Genomic DNA, 21,814 nt, shown 5'->3' with positions numbered 1-21,814 from the left:
TTGTGCCTTACAGAGGGTGTAGTTACATACTGTACCACATGGTGGCGTTGTGCCCTACAGAGGGTGTAGTTACATACTGTACCAAATGGTGGCGTTGTGCCCTACAGCGGGTGTAGTTACATACTGTACCACATGGTGGCGTTGTGCCCTACAGAGGGTGTAGTTACATACTGTACCACATGGTGGCGTTGTGCCTTACAGAGGGTGTAGTTACATACTGTACCACATGGTGGCGTTGTACCCTACAGAGGGTGTAGTTACATACTGTACCACATGGTGGCGTTGTGCCCTACAGAGGGTGTAGTTACATACTGTACCAAATGGTGGCGTTGTGCCTTACAGAGGGTGTAGTTACATACTGTACCACATGGTGGCGTTGTGCCTTACAGAGGGTGTAGTTACATACTGTTTGGGAACAACTGCCATAGTGTCCCTATTCTGTTCTGGGCATGTCGCAAAAGGCAACATTCTGCGAACATTTAGCTGAAATATAAGATGTACAAGTTCATAACACATTGGAAGTAGATTAGCTACTTTTGCAGGAGATATTTTTGGTGGACTACAGTTAACGAAGTATAGGTTTTAAGTGGTTAATATGACCATGCCATAACAATAACGTTTTTTTTTTTTTAAAGAGAGGGACAGTTTTCTTGTGTTCTTTAATTCTTTATACTAACTAACGTCAAACTAATTCAATGTGAGTACTCCTACCCCAAAAAAGTTTGAACTAGCACAACACATTAATGTGGGCTTGGCATGCGGCGACAAAGTGCACGTGAAACGCAGTAGCATAATAAAGGTCTTGTCTTACAGCTGCAGCACCCTGAGGCTGAAGGACAAGGAGTTTAAATTTCAGCCCACTGTTTGGTTTTAAATTCTATCTGCCTCTTATTGCGGAGTCAGCAGAAATACCTCTCTGCATACCTCCCCATAAAAAAGAAAGATAAAAAGTGACCAGCTCCCAAAAAGTCCTGTCTTGAAGTGTGATAGTTTTGAGTAAAGACAAAAAGAAAACCCTCACGGAAAAAGTCAGCCTGAGAGGACAGTGTGGAATGTGGATGGTACCAACCTGCCAACCTGCCAATTCTCACACACACAGGCACGTACTGTATGCATGTATGCATGCACGCACGCATGCACGCACGCACACAGACACGTCAGGCCTGGACTGCTGTTGATGGGTGAGCCTCAGTGTCAGCTGGTATTTGTCTTGTGTGTTATTTGGGAGAGTTATGCTGTCTATGACCTTAAACTCTCTCTCTGCATCACATCACAAATTTGGCAGAGGCCTAATTGGTTACTACAGCCTCATGCACACGCACGCACGCACACACACAACAACTTTCACACATGTTGTACAGTACTGTCCAGTCTCTCTCCTCAACACCCTTTGATTCCTCAGCCAATAACGGCAGCATCTCTTTTCTTTTCAGCACCCAGTCTTCTCCCATCTCCTTTCCTCTTCTCCCTCGTTCCTACAGTAATAGCAGAGTGAGGGATTGTGCTCAGACTAAACTGGCAACCCAAGGGCACAATAAATATGTAGATGCTGATGCACTGGGGCCGACCACTCCATTCACACATGCTATTCCTCTGTTCCTTTTTTTAATCATTCTCTTATCCTCGATGTAGCATTTTTGAGTGGTGCAGCCACTCCATTGCGTAGCTATGTGTGTCCCTAAAGGTGTCCCTGTGTCTTTCCGTCCGAGCACGAAAAGCTGAAACACTGCGCTAATACCACTAGATGGCACTGTTGAGCAGCGTCTCACACACACACACACACACACACACACACACACACACACACACACACACACACACACACACACACACACACACACACACACACACACACACACACACACACACACACACACACACACACACACACACACACACACACACATCTTTATTTGCATTCACATTTTACAAGAAATTCTTGAACACAAACAATAGTGGATGCGCAAACTTGGAAAACTCTACAAGTGCTTCAGGATACAGATCACGGGAACAGAAAGCATTGCCTTCTCTATATATGGCGACTGCCAATTATTGCAGACACTGAACAGAATTTCGCAGATGCCTTATAGCTCTCGGCTTGGGCATGCCTGCAATCTGCAGGCCCCTCACGACTGATTTATAGACATTACCGAGGCTTCCAAATATGAACACAAGTAGTTTACATTTGTAGCCAAGTTGTATAATAGCATCATTAAGACGCTGGTACTTAAGCACCTTGGTAAGGAATGCCTCTTCCAGACTGTGGTCAAATGTACATGCCACTTCCAAAATTATCACTTCTCGACTGTCCTCATCAACAACAACAATATCTGGTGTATTAGCTGTGATAGCTTTTTCATTATTGTGCATGAACATGGCAGTTGAAACACACAGTGTTACAGTACAGTACAGTGACAGTACAGTATAGGGACCCCCTGGGGACCCCTACACGGTAAATCTGTAATTTCTCGACCGCTTCAGACGCGGGGCGGCTCGCCTGAACCGGGCCGGCACCCTGGCCACGTTCCTGTGGGCCTGGAAGTTCCAGGGACCCCCACATGGAGTTGCACCACTCACTTCACATGGGTGTGATTCTTTTTATACTTCAGGTCAGAGATCTCTCCTCTTTCTTCCATGGTTTCGTGCCATGTTTCCTCTTTTTGTCTTTTCTCTCTCGCCTGAAATCTTTGCTTTATCTCTCTATCGATATCTCGTTCAACTCATACAGTATACATTCTTATTCTGCTGTTGCAGAGTCCATTTACATTGGGCTCACAGTCATACTCTCCAGCCTGTTGTGAACAAATTATGCCTTTTCGGCAGAAAATGAAAATAGGAGTGGGGCAATGAGTGATCGACAGAAACCGACTTCAATATAACTCTACGTAAAGCACTGAATATCGATAACAACGTTTTAAGCTTGTAGCCGTAGATGTGAAATTAATGAAGATTGAGTAACTGCAGGGCATATCTATCGCCAAAATGGATCGATCTTGTATAGACAGGCTGTCAGAGGGAGACAGACTGTCTGTGATTTCCCTCCCCGGCTGTCACCTCTCTCTGGGCTGACATGGCTGCTGGCTTATTGCTCTGTCTGGAGCAGGGGAGCTAGACCACAACACTTTATGTTGAATCAGCTATAATAATGTAGGTCTGCCAGTGTTGCTTTTGGCAGCAAATTTCTATTTTAGTTTAGTCAGTGTTTGGAATGAAACTTAATTTAGTTTGAGTCATATTTTAGTCACGTGGAATGTTTTAGTGTTAGTCTAGTTAGTCGACTAAATGTCATAAGATTAAAATCTTATGACTAAATCTACAGTTCATTTAGTCGACTATTGTTTTTTTCTTCGGCGGGCTGATTTTACACTTGCTGAAAATAGCCGATCTACAAGCGTCGCGTTGTGACACGTTGTGAGCTTGTAGATCTGCTATTTTCAGCATGCAACCATGTGAAAAATGACTTATACTGGATCTCTTGTCCACTAATCCCTTACAATAGTCTAATTTTTATTTGTTGACGATATTGTCAATATATTTAGTATTAGTCATCATACATGTAGCTTAATAGTTTTAATTTAGTCTCCACTTAGTTTTCATCAGTGATATTCTCTAGGTCGTCCTCAGACGAGCCTTCCATCGTCGCCTCCAGTCATCCCGGTTCTTCATACTGTACATGCGGCCAGCTCGTTGGAGTGCATCCACATATGTTAGTGTGGGACGTCCTCGTGACCGGTGCCCATGTGTTGGTTCCCACAGCACCAGTTTTCTGGCTGGGAGCTCTTGGTGTCTTTGGCAGTGTCCTGCGAGTCTCATTCTCCTGGCTGCTATTTTGTCTCTCACCCTGAATATTCCGGCATACAGATTCTCGTTGGTAACATGTGTACTCTTGCTGATGTTGAGCACTACACGTAACATTCTGGTGTAGCACCCGTCTAGAGCCTTCTGCAGAGTTGGCTTCAGGATCCAGCATTCACTGCCATATAGGAGAACAGATTCTACCGTTGCGTAGAAGAATCTGAATTTGATTTGTCAGGGGAGGGCCCTCCATGTACGTAAGTGCCTTCCTCACTTTTAGATCTTGCTCTGTTGAGTTGACCCATGAGCCCAAGTACTTGAAGTCATGGACTTCCTTCAGAGCAGTGCCTCCTGTTGTTGTGAGAGGTGGATGTTCCGTTTGGATGTTATAGGTGATCACCTCAGTTTTCTTGGCATTCAGCCGAAGGCCAACCTTGGCACACTCAGACTCCACTCTGCTCAAGAGCTCCTGTGCTTGCTCCATGTGGATATGTCCAAGTCCATATTAGTCGACAAAATCAACACTGAGGTCTGCCTACAGACTTCAATTCCATATAGTGAATAGTATACAGTGTAATTATATCAGGTAATAATAGGTTTAACACGCTGTATTTGTTAGCCAGAAGAGGAAGAGGGCCGCTGGTGCAGAGGTGGAAAGAAATGTACTCAAGTAAGTACTTAAGTACAATACTTTTACTTCTACTCCTAATCATAATCTTTGTAGATTTTTATTATTATTACAAAACTTCAGACCTATATACATTTTGGCGACGCATTGTGAGCTTGTGGATCTGCAATTTTCGAAAGATCTAATTTACGTTTGAAAACTTGAAATGGGACATTCTGCATAATGAGTACTTTTACTTTTGGTACTTTAAGTACATTTTGATGCCCAATACTTTTACTGAAGTAAATTTTGAATTGCTGACTTTGACCACGCCAGCTCAGACTGAGCTCTACATTAGTGTGCAGTCTTTGGACAGATGATGTCGTCAGCGCATTTCTCAAAAAGTGTATATAACTACTCTTAACTGTTGAAATACAGTGCCTTTTAAAGGGTGGCCTCGATGCAGTCCATCTACTGTACTTAATAAATACTGTTATGGGGATAAACGAATTACCACTTAACATTGTCCTCGGTTGGATAAGCTCGGGGGCTTGACGAGGTGATCATCTTAATGTATTGGTATTTATTGGTGTTTATTATTCTGTACTCTAATCTAAACATAATGATTAGAACAGCGACACAGTGCTTGGTTTTATTTAGCCATTTATATGGCAAGATAGTAGAACCATCTTGTTTTTGGACAACTCAATTTAGACGCGTTTGTACATTATTATTATTATTTTGTACATTATGACACTGTGCCAATTCTGCAGATGATTAATAGAACCATATGGATGAACAATGTTTCACCTGTCACCACAAATCATCATCATCATCATTGCATTGCCTCATTGCCTCAATGAAATGTGTTAATTTGAAATGAATACACAAGCGTCAATCTTTATACTTTCAGAGATAAATGAACACTCCCGGTTCTGCTGTGAAGCTACAGTGTAGCTGGCGGCCACTTAGCATCTTGCAGGCCCTTTTGAAGCAATAGCAGTCGCGATGCAGTGTGAGTTTGTATGAATTAAGCATAATGCTATATCGAGTGATAACATTATGTACTGCATTATGTAATAATAACAGAGTTTACACAGAGCTACTGTAGTGACATTAAATGAGTTATGGTGCCAGATGTGAGAGAGAGAATGAGAATGGGAAAGACGGTCGGTAAGAGAGAAAAATCACACCCGTGCGAAGTGAGGGGCGCTCATATCATCATACATCATCTCATTCTTCAATTTACGTCTTCACTTTTCTGTCCTCAAGGCTAATCACTTGTGGCGTCCTCAATAATTCACCCCTCACATCAATCATTATACATCATCATACATCACATTCCGTGCTCAGCCAATCAAATCATCACAAAAGTAATTTCCGGCCAATAACTTTTAGCGTCTTCACTTTTCTGCCCTCACTTTTATCTTCAATATGTAGCCTATTTTGCTCAGCCAATCAAATCTTCGCTATATGGGGTGATCAGCCAATCATCAGCTAATGTTTGTGTTCACACAGCCAGATTCTGTACTAATGGAACCAAATGGACCCGTTTGTACACTCTCAGAGTTACATTAACATTGATTGTATAATATAAATTGGAGGTCCCAGAGATAGAACTGACATTAAATGGGGGTCTGTAGACTAATATGCATGTCAAACCGGGGGTCCTTGAAATTACACGGGTTGAGAATCACTGCTAGAGCCGGCAAAATCTTCTCTTATGGGGGTCCCTGGCATATATTTTTCAAATGGGGTCCACAGGCTCATCAGTGTCAATTTGGGGGTCCTTGACATGAAAAGGTTTGGGAACCTCTGGTCTAGAACAGTGGATCCCAAAAGAGAAATTAGACATTTGCCCGGGACCCAAGCTAGTGAAAATAGCCGATCTACAAGCTTCTACGGCGTGAAGCGACGTGTTGTGAGCTTGTCTTCTTATCGTGTCCACAATACAGTTAGTTACAATACACGCTAGATGTGGTTCAGCCACAGCTGAACACATTGCTGTCCCTTTTCGTTGAACTCTGCCAAGTCCGTTGCTGTGCAGGGATGTTCCAGCAGGGGGCATGTGAGGAGGTGTTGCATGGTCTGCGGCTCAGTGCCACAGTCACACACAATGTCCTCGTCATCAGAAAAACCCCATTTTACGAGAGTGGCTTTTGCTCGCCCAACACCAGATCTTAGTCTATTAAGGCATTTCCACACTGCGTATGTTGAGTCTGCTCCAGGGGGTAGTGCCTCGCTAGCCTTTAGCTCCATCGTTGTAGCTGGTGGGAGATTGCCAGTCCTTTCTTCCCACTGAGTGACTCTCTCACTACTTATGCTCGGTGTTCCGAGCAGAGGGGTGCTATTCAGGAAGTTTTTCCTGGATTTAAGACGGCTTTTGGCTGGCACATGGCCGAAGAGAGGGTGTCTTTCGTCGGTAGACTGTTGTAGCCGCTCTTTTCTGCTTGCTGCATTCCGTCGTATCTCTGGTGGGGCTATGCCTGCCAGGATGTACAAACGGTCTGTGGGTGTAGGTTTCAGACAGCCTGTGATAAGGCGGCAGCTAGCATTAAGGGCGGGGTCCACCTTCTTGGCATGGGCAGATCGCTCCCACACTGGGCAGGCATACTCAGCAGCTGAGTAGCAGAGCGCTAGTGCGGTTGACTTAATAGTCTGTGGGTTAGCACCCCAGGTTGTGCCAGTGAGCTTGCGGATTATGTTGTTCCTCGCACTCACTTTACACTTGGTCTTCTCTGTGTGGGTCTTAAAAGAGAGACATCTATCCAGGGTTACCCCTAGGTAGACAGGGTGCTCACAGTGTTCAAGGGGGGTTCCTGACCAGCTGACCTTCAGTTGGCGCTTGGCTTCACAATTTCGCAGGTGGAAGGCACACACCTGAGTCTTAGATGGGTTTGCACGTAGGTGGTTCTCTTCATAGTAGGTTGTTAGCTCTGCCAGAGCATTAGAGAGTCTGTCTTCCACAACTTTGAAGTTAGTGGCTTGTGCAGCTATGCCGAGATCATCTGCATAGATGTAGCGCTGAGTGTCTGCACTTTTTGGTTGGTCGTTGGTGTAGATGTTAAAGAGAAGTGGTGCAAGCACACTTCCCTGTGGAAGGCCATTCTTGAGTCTTCGCCACCTGCTTTTCTTTCCTCCTAGTTCAACATAGAAGTGCCTGTTTTCAAGCATGCTTTCAATCAGCTCTGTCAGACAGATGTCTCTTGTGGTCTCCAGGATCTTGCTGAGGAGGCGTCTGTGGTTGACTGTGTCATAGGCAGCTGAGAGGTCGACAAACACCACACCGGTTACCATCCCTTCCTCATAACCGTCTTCGATGTGCTGAGTAAGGTTGAGTACTTGGCTAGTTGTCGACTTGCCAGGGCGGAAACCTGCTTGTTCAGGGATGAGGTGTTTGTCAACAAAGGAGCCAATTCTGTTGAGGATCAGACGTTCAAAGAGCTTGTAGGTGTGACTCAAAAGTGAGATTGGTCTGAAGTTCTTGGGAGCGGATGGATCTTTCCCCGGTTTCAGCAGTGCTATAATGTGGGCTTTTTTCCAGATGTTAGGGAGCTTGTGTGTTGATAAGCACTCATTGTAGAGCTGTAGAAGCCACGTCTTTGCCTTGAGACCGAAGTGCTTGATCTGTTCTGTTGCGATGTTATCCAGTCCAATTGCCTTTCCTGGTTTGAGGATAGAGATTCCCTCTTCCAGCTCTTCCATGGTAAGCTGTCTTGTAAAAGCAGGGTCCTCGGTGTATTGTGAGCTTGTAGATCACTACATCACAAACATTTCTAATTCATGGGCATGCACTGCACTCCCTGTGTGGAACGTGTGTGTCAAATTTGAAGTTGTGAACGGGCGAACGGTTCTCGAGTTACGTGGATTACAGACGTACACACACACACACACACACACACACACACACACACACACACACACACACACACACACACACACACACACACACACACACACACACACACACACACACACACACACACACACACACACACACATATACAGAGACGTGGTGCATTTATAGATAAATAGATAGACATAGGTCTATAAATAATTGAGTTTGTTTTTGAACTAGGTACAACAATATACAGTAAGTCTTGTATTGTGAGCAATGTGTATCGTGAGAATATCTATTTGGTCAAACAAACAAAAACAAGGAAATCTTTGAATTAATAAAGATACCGGCAGTGCAGAAGGACAGACAGCAGCTGTAACACACTTCCTGTTGAGGTTACCATGGCAATGTCCTAGGTTGCAATATGGGGCATGTGAACTGCATGGTGTCTAACGCGCACGCATGTGTGTGTCTGTCTCAGTACGCCTGCTTTGGCCTAGTGTCTTGTGTTTGTGATGTGCATAAAATGCATGTATGTGTTAATGTGTTTATACTGTATCTAGGGCAATTATGACATTATATTATTTGTCACACAAATAATAGCAATTAACGATTGTATTGTATTTTTGTCGTGGAACACTGCATTAGGCGATTAGTAACCGATTACGTAATATTTAGTACCGATCTTATCATGAAGAGCAGAAGGCTGGCTACTACAGGTGGGTCCAACTGGCCTGTCTGTGACTGTGTTAGATTTGTTAAATTGACCAGACTTCCTATCAGAAGTCGAGAACGTTTACTTTTTGTACTTTAAGTACATTTTGATACCAATACTGTAGTACTTTTAGCACTAAAGTAGTAAAAGTACTACAATGCAGTATTGATACTTTTACTTGATTAACAAATGTGAGTACTTTTTCCACCACTGCTTCCTATCACCTTATATGATGCAAAACATATGCACGCACACACTCACACACACACACCACAACAACATGAGCCTGCCAGGCCATCTGATACAGATTAGATTTCCTAATCTTTCTTTCTTAATTAAAGTAACCAGGTGGATGCTTTCATGTGCCATTTCACAGTTGATATAATCTTCAGTGCAATGCTACGCCTAAACAGGCCCACACCACCCATTTACGCACGCACACACGAACACACGCACGCACGCACGCACACACCATCCACGCACGCACGCACGCACACACACACACACACACACACACACACACACACACACACACACGTACATAGGCTAATCAGAAGAAGAAGGAAAAAAACAACCACCATGATGAAATGAACTGGAGTGACATTCTACACAATCTACGGGGACCTTTGCCCTACACACTCTCCCGCTGGATCAATCAAATTTGTTGCCAATCAGATATTTAATGAGGTGAGTAACTGAGTCACCCCATCCACATCACCCGACGACAGCAGACATTAACTCGATCGGTCACAACATGTTTTCAGACAAATTGCCTGAAATGTGCTGTCGGCCAGGCGAGGACACAAAGCCGAGATTTTTGTATTTATTCCAGTTTTTCATCTGTTTATGAGGTGACAGTACTTCATTAGACCCCTTGGTGTGGGAGTTATGTGCAATGATGATAGAGTTAAGAGTGTCATGTGCTAAAGATGTTTTGGGGAATACGGCACACTATAGTCTGCTACATCCGATGCTAAAATGGGATTTCACACAAACAAATAAATGCGTATACACTAAACCAAATTACAGCAATGGCGTAAGGCACCACACTGACAAATGGCTCAATGGCTGTATCGTTTTAGTTTTCCGTATTCTTTGTACTCTTGTCCATAACTGAGTGTTTTCAGCACCTGTGCCTCCAATACCTCGACTGAATTCAATAGGCGGCCCTTCGAGAATTGGGAAACCACTTTTGGATCATCGCTACCGTGCCAAAGGGGTCTAAACGGCTCTCATTGCTTCTCTTCTGCACATCACCGTGAGGACTCTGTTATTTTATTTTCTCTAGGAATCCAGGGGGGGCAGTGACGGAGCAGAGACGACCAACAGGGGGGCAGTGACGGAGCAGAGACGACCAACAGGGGGGCAGTGACGGAGCAGAGACGACCAACCGCTCATTCCGAGCAGAGCAAAGATGACCGTCAGGTCTCTTACTAGTGAATCATCTCTTCCCTCTAATAACAACAAATACTATGCATGTGATTTGAATAAAAGCCATGCACTTGTCTTTCACTAAACCTTTTTTTCTAAACAATTTTTAAGACATTTGTCAGTTTGAAATGTCCTATAACCCGCCCCTTTCTCTACTAGTGCATTAAAGAGACGAGTAACACCCCCAACCCCCCTACCAAGGTTATAATAGCTTTGGATTTCTCATTATATGTGATTTTTGTTATAGCACTTAGTTTTAGTGTTCGTTTTGGATTATTTGTCAGGTGCAGGCAGAAGCAGCGAGTGCATAATCCGGCAACGGCATGAGACACTGCCAGGGGGAGGACCGGCAGCTGGCAGAGTAGGTGGATGGATTATGACAGCTCCGTTCCGCTGCTCTGTTGGTCCGTTCGGCAGCCGCGCTCCAGCCACCCCCAACTGCCGGTAACAGCCGCGGCGCTGCCGGAGGAAGGGGCGGCATGTGCCGGGGGATTATGTCACTCCACTGCCGCTCCATCTCGTGGCCGCCGCTTCACGTAGCAACTGCCGGTAAACTGCCGGTAACAGCCGCGGCGCTGCCAGGAGAAGGGGCGGCAGCTGCCGGGGGAAACTGGGGGGATTATGACACTCGACTGCCGCTCGCTTCTGCGGCAGTGCGTGTGGTCCGACATGCGTTGCGTCATGCTAGCGGTTATGGTTAGGGTAAGGGTTTGGGGTAGAGTGTTATGGTTAGGGTAAGGGTTTGGGGTACAGTGTTATGGTTAGGGTAAGGGTTTGGGGTAGACTGTTATGGTTAGGGTAAGGGTTTGGGGTAGAGTGTTATGGTTAGGGTAAGGGTTTGGGGTACAGTGTTATGGTTAGGGTAAGGGTTTGGGGTAGACTGTTATGGTTAGGGTAAGGGTTTGGGGTAGAGTGTTATGGTTAGGGTAAGGGTTTGGGGTAGAGTGTTATGGTTAGGGTAAGGGTTTGGGGTAGACTGTTATGGTTAGGGTAAGGGTTTGGGGTAGAGTGTTATGGTTAGGGTAAGGGTTTGGGGTAGAGTGTTATGGTTAGGGTAAGGGTTTGGGGTAGTGTTATGGTTAGGGTAAGGGTTTGGGGTACAGTGTTATGGTTAGGGTAAGGGTTTGGGGTAGAGTGTTATGGTTAGGGTAAGGGTTTGGGGTAGAGTGTTATGGTTAGGGTAAGGGTTTGGGGTAGAGTGTCGGACTGATATGATGCCGCCGAGAAACACTACCAACTGCCGCGGAAAATGCACTCTCTCTCTCTCGGTGCAGGATTAAAAAACTAAAGGTACAGTTTCAGTTAGTTATCTTTTTTTTATTTATAGTTTTTATTTAGTTAAGTTAACAGAAATGTTTTTACATTTTTAGTTTTCGTTATTTTGTTTCCGTTAACTATAACCTTGCCCCTAACCTTGCCCCTACCATCCCAAATTATCTCTCTCTCTCTCTCTCTCTCTCTCTCTCTCTCTCGCCACCCACAAAGTATAGCCTAACCCAACGACAGCACACTGAACTGTCTGCCCGGCCTCTCGAGTCGCTACTGATATGGCAGGAAATCTGACACTAAACGCATGAGACACCAGTTCCCTTTGTAGATCTTTATTTGACGTGCACTCAGTATACACGGATGCCACTGGCTCGCAGGCCGGTCCTCCCAAGAAGCATAACATAACAATCACAGAGTTATACCTTATATACAGTCTTAGTCCCACCCACAAGGCGGACCAGAATGAGAGCAGACAGGATGGGGAGGTGAATAAGCAAAAGACCATTTGTTTACACACAAAGGAAGAGGAAGGGGGGGGGGGGGTGGGACGGAACAGGTGAGACGGGAAGGGGGGGGGACTTGCTCTCCCAACATGGACAGGAAGAGACGGGGGTTGTGAGGTGGAGGTGTGGAGAGGATGCCAAATGTTCACAGCATGGTTCAGTGTTCCAATGCTCTCACAGGATGTTTAGGTTGTCTAGACGAACCTAGTGTATTCAATGAGCTTCAAATGAGCTTTGATGATGGAAATTCCTCGTCAAATCCTTCCTCTTGTTAATTAAAACAACAGCTTAATTAAACAATAATTTGAATTTTCCATCAATATCAAAATAATACATCATAATACATTTGAACAAAATACATTGTAAGCATGGTTTAAGCAGCTGCGTCAATGCGATTTTTTTTTGTTGAACTTTGTGCTTCTTTCCTAGCAATTGTAGCAATACTTTTCATAAAGTTCTGTGCAGTGTCTTTGGCCCCACATTTCTCATAGAGTCGTCTAAAATGCTGTAAGTCTCTCTTCATGCGGGCTTGAGTATTGAACTGTCCTTTTCAGTGTCAGCACTCATTCTGGGTGACACACCTCACACAGTCACAGACATGCATTTCATTTGCATACCATCCCCACAGAATGAGTAGAGTCAACAAACTCACTCAAGGAAAACATTTACTTGTAAATTTGATTTACATTACTTTCTCATACCCATTCACACAGAAAAGTGATGAGATATAGACAAACTACACATACTCCTCTATTTTTTCTTTTTTTTTTTTTTTTTTAGACTGACTTAGGGACCTGACACCAGTATGTGCACTCAATCACTAGCTCATTTACATCTAAGGCAACAGTGCCAGTCGTTTCGTCCCTAAGGTCAACTCACTTACATGGAGACTATATATTTGACTAATAAGAAAATCCTGTAGGCTTAACAATCCAAATCTTATCTAATTTACAAAGGATCCAAGAAATCCCTAAAATTGATACTAATACAGTACCCTGTTGATAGCCCAGAGAACATCATATATTCCAAACAATATTTTCTTTCCAGGTATTGCATTAGCTTTTTTTAGCAACAAACTGGCATGCTGCAGGTGTCGATTTTCACACCTTACACCTACCTCCCTTAACTGAAGGAAAGAAGTTAACATGGTATAGACATTCACAATTTACACAATACAATTGTTTTAACAACACAGATCAATCCCACTGCCTCCTTGACAGCTGCAATGGGGCACCTTTTCCCCTGGCATCGGCGGCCATCTTCTGATAGGGGTGTGTGTGTGTGTGTGTGTGTGTGTGTGTTGTTGAGGCGGTGGGCAAGTCACATGCTGCTACTTTTAGCAGACTTCCGAAAAGTGTCTTTCCATTTCCATTTCACCTTGTTTTCCTTTCCATCGGGATCGGAAAATAAAGGCATCTTTCTGGCCTTAGATTTAAGGAATGGAGGCGTGAACCTCTCCCTTCCTGCCAACTCTGACAGTGCGTGCAAAAACTTACAGAACGCAACTGCCGGTACTTTGGTGATCTCCTCCTTCACTGGCCGGCCCGCCGGAACCCCCTCTGGGCGCATGAGTGTGCACTCCTCTCCCACCGCCTGTCGAACGAGCAGATTCTTGACACCCTCGACGTCCGTCGCTGCTTTGACGATTAGGGTTGTGTAGGTAGGCTCCAGGGCCTCCGAAGGAGATGTCCCCTTGTTCTCAACGTCTGTCGCTGGCTTGTCTCCGGTCCCGAACTGCTCAGCAGGAGCCTCCGTCTTTGTAGTCAGGAGCCTTCCTGCGCTGTGCACAGGAGATGTCCCCTTGTCGTTGACGTCTGTCGCTGGCTGCTCTGCTCCTGCTGGTTTTGGTTCTGTTCTCCCCACCTCGATGTCAGACGATTTCCTCTTGGTTGAAGGCTGTGGACCGTCCGCACGGGCTCCCGCAGGCACCGTCTCCTCTCCGTCTGGGCATCGACTGGCCTCCATGCAGCCCAGGTCGAGAGTCAGAGGCTGTGGACCATCCGCACGGGCTCCCGCAGGCACCGTCTCCTCTCCGTCTGGGCATCGACTGGCCTCCATGCAGCCCAGGTCGAGAGTCAGTGCCCGCTGCGAAGACAAAGGAGACCTCCCAGGAGCCAGCGGTCTGCTCTGTGTCCTTGGAAGTTCCTCCATACGATCCTCCAGTTGTCTCTTCCTCCATCCACCTTGAAAATACTTTTTTGTGGCGGTCATATTTGTCTTAAATGACTTTTTCTTACTAATTTTCTTCTCATATTTTGCAACCATCTCTTTTTCTGTGGCCGCCGGCGCACTTTTTTTGTTTCCCATATTGAAATACTGTCTCTGGCAAGCACGGTTCTTTGGCTGCGACGTCTCTGGCAAGCACGGTTCTTTGGCTGCGACGTCTCTGGCAAGCACGGTTCTTTGGCTGCTCTGGCAAGCACGGTTCTTTGGCTGCTCTGGCAAGCACGGTTCTTTGGCTGCTCTGGCAAGCACGGTTCTTTGGCTGCGACTTCTCTTTAATGCAAAACAAGGTCTCTCTTTTCTCTTTTTTTTTTTTTTTTTTTTTTTTTTTCAAAATATGAGAATTAGCACTTAATCTGGAAGGTTCTCACCGTTTCAGTGTAGCCACAGGTTTTTTTTAAATCCTGGCGTTTTGAACTCCGTAGATTCAGCATTTGACTCTTCTGTAGATCTGTCCGTTTGTTGAAATCAGTCAGTTTTGATCTTCCGGAGTTTTTAGACGACAACAGGATCCCACTTCTCGACACCAAATGTTATGGCTGAATTTCGGACACTAAACGCATGAGATCAAGTTCCCTTTGTAGACCTTTATTTCACGTGCAACTCCAGCATACACGGATGCCACTGGCTCGCAGGCCGGTCCTCCCAAGAAGCATAACATAACAATCACAGAGTTATACCTTATATACAGTCTTAGTCCCACCCACAAGGCGGACCAGAATGAGAGCAGACAGGATGGGGAGGTGAATAAGCAAAAGACCATTTGTTTACACACAAAGGAAGAGGAAGGGGGGGGGGGGGTGGGACGGAACAGGTGAGACGGGAAGGGGGGGGGACTTGCTCTCCCAACATGGACAGGAAGAGACGGGGGTTGTGAGGTGGAGGTGTGGAGAGGATGCCAAATGTTCACAGCATGGTTCAGTGTTCCAATGCTCTCACAGGATGTTTAGGTTGTCTAGACGAACCTAGTGTATTCAATGAGCTTCAAATGAGCTTTGATGATGGAAATTCCTCGTCACTACACCAACAGTATAGCAGCAGTATGTACTGTATGGGAGGATGGGGGGGGGGGGGGGGGGGGGGGATGAAAGAGAGAAAAGAGAGATGAAAGGCGAGAGAGGGAAAAGTGGGTTAAACAGCGATATGATGGATGAGACAGGGAGCTTTCCTGCTTGCTCTAGTGAGTCTAATGGGGCCAGTGACATCTCTCTCTCTCTCTCTCCAATCCTACTGCTATCCCTCTATCCCGCCTCAATAAGTCCCTTAAGTTCTGCATGGCTCTGTTCCTCCATCCTCCTCCCGTCACTTTCTCTCAGTTCTTCTACTTTTCTGTCCATCGATCCCTTCATTACTAACTCCTCTATCGCTCCTTCATTACTAACTCCTCTATCTCTCCTTCATTACTAACTCCTCTATCTCTCCTTCATTACTAACTCCTCTATCGCTCCTTCATTACTAACTCCTCTATCGCTCCTTCATTACTAACTCCTCTATCTCTCCTTCATTACTAACTCCTCTATCGCTCCTTCTCAACTCCAATGCTGCCAGCTAAATCCGGGTTGCTCCTTCTTTCTCGCCATACCTAGAGCCATCTAATAGAAATGTTACGATATTGACGGGGCAGAAACCGAGCGCTCGAGTGCTGCTCTGACATGCAGCCTGGAGAGGGACAAGCTGGAGTTTGAAATACATTGTTTTCAACGAGGGCGGCGCAATAAGAGCAGCAATTTTAGGCATGTGTGCAACACGACAACTGTTTAAAGTATTGTACAGTGAGTTTATGTTGTACGATTACTACAAAACAATCTTAAATAAAGGGATTTTACTTCCGGTCCAGGACCTATGTGTTGTCCCCATTCTCAATAGAAGTCTATGTAGGAGACTGGCCCCATGAAGTGAACGGAGTATCTGTCTATGCTCTATGGCTCTGGCCATACCAAACCCTCTGTCTCTGACCTCCTCCACTTCCACTACCCCAGTGCATGGTGGGTCGGGTGAGGATATTGCAATTTATTGGGCCCCCAAATATTTGGTAAAACAATAATATTTTTTAATATACAGCTGATCCTGGGTAAGATCAAAACAAGGAAAGCCAACAAATGAAACAAGCTAAGGCTATAGTTAATAATTGTCTTTACTGGCTCACAGGGATATTCAGCTTTAATTAAATATTATGTACCACAGAAAAGCCATAACAGTATAGCACAAACAAAACAACATAACACCAAGACAATACATCAAGTCCACCAGGATACACAAACACATCTGTTTAGTGCAGCAATGGCTGGATGGACAAAACTCCTACTAAAGCAAACCTTTTGCCATTTTTGTGTGTGTGTGTGTGTGTGTGTGTGTCTGTCTCTATCTCTGTGTCCCTTTCACGCCCATAAATGAAGATCTCTGTGTCTCTCTGTCTCTGTCTGATATCATCAATATGATTTCATGACCAAGTACTATGATAAGGTACTGGCACTAAGTACTACAACTACAACTGTTCCCATACAGCACCCTAGTAAAGTTACTTTAACTTATAAGCTAGGTCAGAGACAGGTCTGACCTGCTCTGTCCCCATCTTCTCCCTGTCCCAGACCAGACACCCACGATGTCACTGCAGGTCAGGAATCAGGATTCATGCTGCTGGGGTCAACCCGTGCTCTCCTCCCTGTGTCTTATTTACCGCTGGACCTCTGGAAGGAATGTGCGTTGGAACGCGGTCAGATCCAGAGGGAGGACAAGATAAGAGCTACAGAATATAGGCTTCTCTCCCACAATGCTTTTAAGATCTCCATCTCTTTCTTCCACGTAATCGCTTTCATCTCCCTTTCATCGTTGACCTAATTCACAGGTTACACGTGGTTACACTGGCCTGGCGAAGACCTGCGCTCCGAGGAGCATCTTTCTAGTTTGACTTTCAACTATAGCTCTGATGTGTGTGTGTGTGTGTGTGTGTGTGTGTGTGTGTGTGTGTGTGTGTGTGTGTGTGTGTGTGTGTGCATGCTGTGCATATGACTAACTGGCCTTTACATTGCCATTTCAATGTCTATCAGTTCTAAGAACAGTCAGCGTCCCACTGTGTGCAATGTGTGTGTGTGTGTGTGTGTGTGTGTGTGTGTGTGTGTGATGCATGGCTGTTTGATGATCCAGCGCAAACTGATCGGTGTGGCCTTTTGACTTGACAGATACCTTGATTCTATCCGACATATCTCTCCCCACGACTCCATCTAAGCTATAGGGCAGGCTGTGCAATCGTGCGCGCGCGCACACACACACACACACACACACACACACACACACACACACACACACACACACACACACACACACACACACACACAAACACACACACTCTGTCCCTCTTAGAAAAACATACTTTTATAATCTCTCTCCCTCCCACACACACTTCACCCGAATTGAGTTGGCTTCCTTCTAAGGCCTCCTACAAGTTTCTGTAAGAGACAGCTCACAGATGCATTCAGAGGGGGGATAAAGACAGAAAGCTGGTACACTACACTACACATACCCATCCAACCATGGAATAAACTGTGTCGCACAGGAAGCCATGAATACTTGATAAACGCATGTGACCTTATAGTTTTTTTCCCCCTCAGTATTTCGCTATTTTTTCCCAAAAGTGCCCTCTTACGGGATTTCAGCCCCTGCCTCTCTGACACTCTCTGCACGTCCCTGTAGTAGGCAGAGGAAGAAATGCCACCCTTTACAAGTTGGTCTATTGAAATCACCTATCTGTGAGAGTGGGGGTGTCGCAACGTACTCACAGTGAATGGTGGTGACACGCCTGAGTGAAAGCACATCGCTGTGAACTACAGAGGTGTGCAGGATTTATAGGATAAAACAAGAGTATAATTTCAAATTGTAAGGTGACACATTAATAGTTTCATAGCCATTATGTGCCACACACACACACACACACACACACACACACACAAACGTGAAGCATAGTTATAGGACGTGAAGTGGCTGCGACCCACTGGTTAGTGTTCACAATGGCAAGACAAAAAAAAAAATTACCACAAATTTGCAATCCTAACCTGTTGTTCTCACAAGCATATAGTACAATACCAAAATGCATATGTGTGTATGTGTGTGTGTGTTCATTCACACACTTGCTGCATGCCAACCTGACATAATCTCTCACCTCACCATGCATGCAGTTGGCATAGCTCATAATATGGCTACTGTAGTGTACACTGTACAGTACCTCTCACACACACACACACACACACACACACACACACACACACACACACACACACACACACACACACACACACACACACACAGGCGGTAGAGCGGCCAGTTGGGGAACGGAAGGTTCTCGGTTTGATCCCCCGGCTCCCCCTTGAGCAAGGTACTGACTGAACCCCTAACTTCTCCCGATGGTGCCTTGCATAGTTTCCTCTACCATCGGTGTGTAAATGTGTGAATGGAATTATGATAAAGCGCTTTGGATAAAGGTGCTCTATAATAAATGCATCCATTCACCACAGACAGACAGACAGACAGACAGACAGACAGACAGACAGACAGACAGACAGACAGACAGAAACATACGGTAGACACTTGCACTAGTCTCAGGCTGTAATAACAACGGTTTGTTGCCTATAGACTACTGAAAACACTTTCACATGGGTCTAGAGTAGTCTCACTTACAATGTCCAGAAACTACGGTATTAACCTATATCTGTATAATTTATAGATAGATAGATAGATAGATAGATAGATAGATAGATAGATAGATAGATAGATAGATAGATAGATAGATAGATAGATAGATAGATAGATAGAAAGAAATCAGATGAAAACGATTTTCATTTTCACTCCATGGGATATGATTAATGTAAAAGGAGATTTTAAAAAAAAACATTTTACACAGTGACTCCATGCACCTGGACTGTTTAGAATAGATTCCATCTAATGTGCCAGCTGGGTATTATCAGTCTGCCACATGAAGACAGAAATACGCAGTCCCATGCCAGAGTAGCTTTTTACCAGTCATTTATTGGCCAATGTTGGCGAACTATAAGAACAGACTCGAGCAATTAATCCCAGTTCACACTAATATTGGCTATTTGGTGAACATTCTTAATCCCACAAAATAGGCCTACACGTTGTGAGAATGCGTAAAAACACAAATAACTGTCGCCACTTTGAGCCATGCCCATTGAATGACAGTAAGTGATTAATAATATGCTACTCGCTACATAATAGCACAATAAGCATATGCACACAGAATATTAAAGACACTGCAAAGTGCCATTATCATCCATTCCACGATATGCCGCACCAACAGTTGGGCACTGCGAGAGCATCGCCGCCAATTCAAAACATAACCATAACATAAACACTCACCGCTTTACAGCAAGGAGCAGCGAAGGCGAGGAACGTGTCGAAACAAGTTGTCAAATAACGGATTGGCTCTGTCGTATCTGTATGAATGTCATCGTTTGAGTTTAATTTTCGCAGTGCTGCCTGGTGCGATTGGATGTTGGGTTTCTCAACGAACGGCTCTGCGCTTGCCTGCCTGCTACTGCTCTCTTCAGCTTGTCACACTGCATCCAAGGCGCGGTGTGAGACGCGGTAGGCTACAGAGGAGGGGAGGGGAGGGGCTGGATGATGGGGGTAGGGGGGCTCCACCACAGCACACCATACGTGTGACTGTGTAGCCAAATAACGAAGAAAAGTTCCTTCTACAATAATGTAGGGTATTGGCCTAGCCCTAGACTAGAATCTGTTCACACAATCAACAAACACAGTAGGCTGTTTTAGAGGTAGATGTGTGTTGTGAAAGGTTGAAGCTCTATAGTCGTTGACTCGTTGCTATGGAGTGTTTGCTCATCTCTCCAATAAACTGAAAATAAATTTGGGTTGCCAATTTCATCCAATTAAGAGAGTATATACCCATTAACCTGCTAATCAATTTAATTACCAGTGTTTATCCTACCCATGGGTTGTCTCTCTTGATTGGATACATTGCTGATTGCTGAAATAATATAGAGCTATTTAACACTTATTTTAACAAAAGAAAATCACTTAATGTGTTGTGCCTGCTTGTGCACATGTGGGTTTGTGTGTGTGTGTGTGTGTGTGTGTGTGTGTGTGTGTGCGCGTGTGCGCAAGAGAGAGAATGCATATTTGAGTAAGCGTGCTTATGGTTTTCATATGGATACATGAATCATGCATTGAATCTTGGCATGGCTGCATATACGTCATCACATATGGAGTGGACCAGTCGGTGATATTTAAGTTCTAAGCTCCAGTGTTTGAGAACAGGGTGTTGTTTCTAAAGTGATGCTGTGGGCAAAAAAACACCCTCAAGGCCAGTGGTTCTCAAACCTTTTCAAAAAGCTTTTTTTTTAATTTAAATATGCATCTACAAGATCTCAACGTGACGTGTTGTGAGCTTTTACATCGGTTATTTTCAAATACCTAATGTATAGAATGAAACTTGTCAAACTGTTGATGCTATATTTTGCTAGAGACCCCCTGCAACCCCCTCAAGGACCCCACTTTGAGAACCACTGCTCTGGGCTACTCTACTGTGTATCTGTGTGTAACAGTGTAACATGCTGGGTCTGACCCAAACAGCTCATCAAAGTCTGGGTTTCATCCAAAGAGAAACAGTCATAGTCTAGCCCTGAATGTTCTGAATTTGACACCTTGGACTGTTTTACAATACAGTATACTAGCCGATGAAAGCAGCGTTATGCAATTCAAACCAGACAGACAGACAGACTCACAAAGACATACACACTTGCACTAGCAGGCTGTAATAACGGTGTGTTGCCTATAGTCTATTCGATAATATTGTGCAACTGAAAAGCTGAATAACACCTCCTAGCACTTTCATGGGTCTAGAGTAGAGTCTCACTTACAATGTAAAATGGGTCTTATTGCTTCTCCAACAGCATTACCCTATGAATTACTTATATTAACTAATCTAGATTCATTGACAATCATGTGAGACTTATACAGACTATTAGATTTGGGCATTTAGCTCTTATCCAGAGTGACTTGTGACGAACAGTGACGAGTGACCACAGAGTGCAAAGAAAATAACAACGCGGGCGTCTTCATCTCAGAAATCCTGCCGGCAGCCATAGGCCCGTCGTGCTGTTCAGCGGACCATGCAACAATAGCCACTCAAACAGGCATAAATCAGTGGCCTGGAGGATCAATGTCCCGTTTCCCAGAGGCATGCCACTGTGGCACAACACAATCAATTCCACGGTGCTAAGAGTCTTTGTTCCAATTACCAGGCCATGTTTTCCTCTGCCACAGCAACAGGGAATGGGCCAAAATCACTGCTCATTAAACATTAAACGCCAGTGCTAGATGATCCAAAGCTGGTGTTCTGTAACGACGAGGCCCTAAGGTTAAGGTTCTGCTCTCTAACCATGCCTGTGGAACAATTA

At 44.8% G+C, this 21,814-nt stretch overlaps 1 protein-coding gene across 1 annotated transcript in view; it reads right to left on the bottom strand.

The window, feature by feature from the left end:
* Positions 1-19,792, bottom strand: part of rims3 (regulating synaptic membrane exocytosis 3) — a 49,149-nt gene extending 29,357 nt beyond the window's left edge. Inside the window, exon 1 of the mRNA XM_080787333.1 lies at positions 19,752-19,792. The gene's annotated coding sequence lies outside the window, so the exon portion shown is untranslated. The remainder of the gene's footprint in view (positions 1-19,751) is intronic.
* Positions 19,793-21,814: the final 2,022 nt, after the last annotated feature.

Source organism: Protomyctophum bolini (genome assembly GCF_963924005.1).
Source record: "Protomyctophum bolini genome assembly, chromosome: 17".
Taxonomy (NCBI): Eukaryota; Metazoa; Chordata; class Actinopteri; order Myctophiformes; family Myctophidae; genus Protomyctophum; species Protomyctophum bolini.
Note: the sequence above shows the minus strand (reverse complement) of the source record. Positions and strands in the feature narration are given on the sequence as shown.